This window comes from Octopus bimaculoides, chromosome 8 (assembly GCF_001194135.2).
Source record: "Octopus bimaculoides isolate UCB-OBI-ISO-001 chromosome 8, ASM119413v2, whole genome shotgun sequence".
Lineage (NCBI taxonomy): Eukaryota > Metazoa > Mollusca > Cephalopoda > Octopoda > Octopodidae > Octopus > Octopus bimaculoides.
In genome coordinates, this window is record NC_068988.1 from 67,651,101 (window position 1) to 67,656,790 (window position 5,690).

Here is a 5,690-nt window from a genome sequence, read left to right on the forward strand (position 1 = left end):
ATATATATATATATATATATTTATATTTATATTTATATTTATATTTATATTTATATAGGATTTGACTGCTATTTTTTCAGCGTGGTGGTATCTCTTGATACCCTGTATTATAATTATATATATATATATACATATATATATATATATATATATGCAGAGTAGTAGTGATGGTAGTAGTAGTAGTAGTAGTAGTAGTAGTATCAGCAGCAGCAGCAATTTTGCTAGGTTAGTGTGGTGTCAATAGCCGTGCACTGTTTACTTAGCTGTTGGATATCGCTCAACAGCCGTCTCCTGTAACATCTAGCAATAAAATCTAGAATTGTTTAGATATAAAGAGAAGTTTGTGGTAGCTGTTTTTTTTTTTTAGTTTCTCCTCTGCGTACCAGCAGGAGCAAAGATTAAATGAGCTTATAAGCGACCAACCCACGAAATCCAAAGAAACATGGTTTCGATTTCTGGTCAGATTAACTTTTTGTTTAACTATTAAACGTAGACTATTTTAGAATTAAATCGTAATTCGTTCTTCCTATGAAAATGATAGGGTTCTAGTTAATGTAAATTTGAGTGGAGGTTGCGATGGACAGTATGATATTGGAAATAAAGAAGGAGACAGAGAAGGGGAAGAGAACAAATAAAGAAAGAGTGAGTGTGAGTAAAAGAGGAAGATATAGAGTGGAAAAGACAGAGATACAGTGAGAGAAACATATACGAAGAGAAAGAATATAGATAGAGAGAGAGAGAGAGAGAGAGAGAGAGAGAGAGAGGGAGGGAGGGAAGGAACCAAATAGCTAGACTGATAAACAGACGGTAATAGAAATGACAGAGAAATAAAAGTAAACATAAACAGAGAATTAGAGACACTAAGAAAGGGGCAGCAAGTGATATTTGATACCAATAAGGTCGATGCAGGCGATTGTCAGTCCATTCCATCAGCAGACCTTACAACATACTGGGCGTCGCAAGGTGGGGTAGGCGAAAGGCTATCAATTTGGAGACAAAAAAATATGGTCCAAGGTGGTTGTGGATCTAAACTGAGTGATCCTTGGAAGGGGTAGCGTTGTCTATGCTAATGTAAATGGATACAAGCTGGGGTTGATCAACCCTAGCTATATCCCTCGGATGGGCATGGTTGATAGCTGAAAAACACGAAACACCCAGTGTTATCAAAAAAAAATCACTGATGACGTGTCTAGGTGACTCATAAGATGATTCTTTCAAATACTGTAATATATGTATTTCATTCTATATTATCAAATATATGATACCTCCATGATATTTATCTTTACTTGAAACTAAGTCAAATTAGCTAAATTATTATCAATCTTCTAAAGGTTCTTGTTTTGTTGTTGCAGCATAAGGAGAGATAACTTAAACTCTTTACACAGAACCACACTCGATCCGCCAGTAATCTATCCAGAACCTCTTATAGATGAATGTATATTGTTTGGTGGTTGTGGCAAATATAGTCGTGTAGGGGACTCACTGGGCAGGTTTAAGTAGTGATAATCTCCTTTCGAATAAGCCCCTTTAACTTTTTGAAGCTCAGCTTGAAATGATGAAGTCGGTTCCCTAGGATTTGTTCTTCTCCACTAAAGAAAACAAATACAAAAGGCAGGTGTGAGTGGAGAAATTGATCAGGTTAAATATGTCCACACTTAGAATGCAATGGTGGGTTACCGCCAATAACTGGGGGAAGGCTCTTGTTTGGAGTGTGTCAGAAGAATATGGGACTGTGTGTGGTGGAGGTCAAACAATAAAACTATGTTATCATCACCCGAGCCTTTTCTTAGCGCGAAGTAAGACATGTGGTGGATGACGAGAAATTGCATATTAAACCACGACTCATGCTATATCCACACATCAAATATCCATATCATCCTATATCCACAGATTTTGTAGGAACGTTCGCAATGCAGTGGATTCCTCTAAAGACACCCAACTAACAGCACATTTAATTTCTAAGTTAAACTTCCGTCGTAGTCAGCTTTGCCATTCATCAACACTGGATAGGTAAATAAAGAATTTGATCAGAACATGCTCCATTTATCCACCGCCATCTCTCTCTTTCTCTTGCACGCGATCTTCTTTCCTCTCCGCCCCTCTCCCAGCATTGGACCTGCATTTCAAAGGTCTAGTCTTATCACATGATGTAATACTACTTTGGTATGATAATTGTATTACACTTACAGATAATTGCGGAATAATCAGGTGCTTACAATCAATGGAATAATCAGACGCTTACAAAAGATGAAATATGAAGCAATAATGTGTTATGTTATTATCTGGTCTAGAATACGGAGTGCTTGAGAAATTAACTGGTAAGAAATACTGACAGAGTTTTAAGGAACATAATAATAGGAAATGTAATCATTTTTAGAATTGTTCATTCTACATATACTAGTCTCAAACTTTGGGACAAAACCAATAATTTCGGGGAGGGGGCAAGTCGATTACATCGACCCTAGTGCGTAAACTGGTAGTTATTTAAACGAGCCCCGAAAGAATGAAAGACAAAGTCGACCTCGGCTGAATTTGAATTCAGAACGTAAAGGTGGTAGAAATACTGCTAAGCATTTAACCGAGCGTGCCATCGATTCTGCCTACTTGCCGCTTTATGAGATGTAGCTATATCAAATAGTAAAGATAGACGTGTGTTATGACCATGGATAACTTGTATAGTACTATATTTTAACTGATGTGAAAGGCTGGCGTATATTAAAGCTTTAACTTTTATAGAGAATAGCTATATTTAAAACGTTATACTAATGCAAAAACTAGGCATGTATTAGAACATACATATCTTCTATGAACATTAAGTATATTATATTTAAGAACGTAACATAGCTGATATGGAAATTACTCAAACTTTACACTACTTAAAAAGAACAAAAAATTGAACATAAAATATGAGATATTGAATTATTCATAATATCAGCTAGGTAATGTCTCACCCTAAACAGTCTTCAAGAACATTCTTGATAGACAAAATATAGAAAACATAAAAGCAACAAGAACAACATAAATAGAAATATTGATTGTACAAAGAACAGTAAATTTGCCGAGACAGAAAATAAACAAATTTAGAAATAATGATTTGAGCTCATTTGAATTTCAATTATTTTATATCTTGACACAGAGTTCATAATGATTGCAACATAAGTCAGTTTTTCTTTGGAATTGTGTTTGTGTATTAACTAAGTTTTACTTTTCAGGTGTACTTTCTGAAATATTATATATACAGTGCATTTTTCAATGCTGTATATTGGTGGTTAAAAAAAATCTACAGATAAATTCTGTAGCAAAAACATATCCCTATTATAGAATATGCAAATAAATAGCGGCGAATTATGTGTATGGCTGTGTGGTTAACAAGTTCGTTGTTCGCTCACTTAATTCAACTCCAATATGTACCACCTTGAAAAACGCCTTTTGATCTAGTCTTGAGTTTATCTTGCAAGAAGAATTGGGTAAGTAGGAATAATGAAAAATATCGTCATTTATGTGTGTTTGTTTGTTTGTTTGTTTGTGTGCGTGTGTGTCTTTGCTCTCATTCTCCTTTTAATTCCGAGTAAATTTTGACGGGCCAGCTTCTTGATTGCAAGGTTGTGAAGGAAAGCCTCTTGGTTTTAACCATCAGCCTCAAAAGCTGTGTGAAGTTTAGGAATTTCAGTGTCCATGACGATCTGTGTATTTTTATGCACCTAACACCTATATGAGAGGACCTATCAAGGCTAATAACGCAATAGTCGGTGTACTAGCAATACATCCATGTTACGTTGGGTATATAAAGAAGAGACGATTTGTGAAAGATTTTTGGCGTTTGAAAAACCTATCCTAATTGGGTAATGGAATGGTATCTGGAATTTTTTAAAATATTGTTATCTATAGCTTACGAAACTGGTAATGGAGGTTGGATTTGATCTGCTTATCATATTGAATGATCAGTCAAACAGATTTACTAAGACACACCTTGTTGTTAGGGTAATTATTTTTAAAAGTCCTAACATATTTTTATTACGTATAAAGGGTTATAAAGAACGGTTATCTCCCTTACGCTTCAAATTTACATTTTTTGATTTAGTGTTGGTATTGGAACTGAAATTTATATTGTTATTACTGTTATGACGTGTTTTCATGTTCTGATTAATAGAGGAAGAATTAATGTCAATAGGGTTAATATTGGTAATTTTTTTATAGCCTGCTTTAAGTAAGGCAGATTTATAAAATTCGGCTTTATCGTTGAAAATATCAATATTAGCAGATAATCTAGAAATTCTAACTGAAATATTTCTAACTAGGTTCCTTCTAATAGCCCTTGAATGAGGGCTATTATTGAAAGAGCTAAAATACTTTAGATTAGTTGAGGCTATATGGTATGGGAAGTATGAATCATTATATAAGTTAAGGGTAATATCCAAAAAGTGTTGGCTTTATTACATCATAATCGAAAACAATGTTTAAGCCAATGTTTCGGAAAAAATTAACTAACCTGGTTAGAAGCGTTTTGAAGGTAGAGTAGACAATCAACACGATATACACCTCCATTGATGCTTGGGAATTGGTCAGCCATCTCATAAAGGATATATATACCGACCAATCAGCCAATTGTGCTGAGTAAGAATTTCCCATCGTGACATCAAAATTGTCAGGCGTATCTTTACGGACCCATAGCTTATTTTCAAATTTAATGATTGATTTTTTGGCAGCTAACACCACATTAATTTCATCCCTGGTGAGACCTTTAATTTATTAATTAAGGGAGGAATATATTTATTTAGAATATTTTTGCTAAGTACACCGATATCAGAGCTAGAAGGACAAATAAGTCGTAAGGTTGGGTCATCAAAAATATTTCGTTTGTGGTCTTTTAAAATAAAACGAGGTTGTTTGGGATCACGAGGTTCAGTCTTCATTTCTAAGTCATATTTCTCCATAGTTTTCTTAGCCTCAAGGTTAGCTTTCCTGACAGCACTTTTACCAGTAATCCTATAATTCCTTTGTTATACTTTCCCAAGCAATTCTAGATAAGTCTATATATATGTTTACTGAATTATCAGATTGAACCAGTATCCCACCAATTTTGTGAATTTCTTTGGTGACATTGTGAAGATACCTCAGATGTTTATTTTTTAAGGGTGAACGATGGAATTTCACATTCCTCACGATAGAGAAGAGATCGTCTTCAAAATGTACGAATCTTGGGTTAGGTGGAGGGTTGTTTTTAGATTTAAGCAATTTGCTGAATTCAGGAGTTAGATCGTTAGAAAGTTGTTTAATGTGTTTATTGTCGAAGAAAAACGCAAGCCATCTAATACGGTTAATAAAGGAGTTTGTCTTACTAATGAGTTGTTTAAGGAAAACCTTTCTTGGGAGAATGAGTATATCCTTAAGAGAGCCGTTTATATTAAATAACTCCATATATATCAACTATTTTATTTGCAGGTTATATGGAAACCTGGTTGAAGTAGCGTATATAAATATATGTGTACTTTTTCAATGTATACAAATAACACGGGAAAAAATAAATACTTACCAGGGTAGCAAAAATTCACATAAGTGCCAAGGATATTACAGCCTAATTATAAATGTAGAAATTCCAGGGTTAAGTGAAATGTTTTTTCTATAACATGGATAAATTAAGAATTGTAGTCAAACGCAGGTGTTATTCAAATCATTTATATATCCAACAT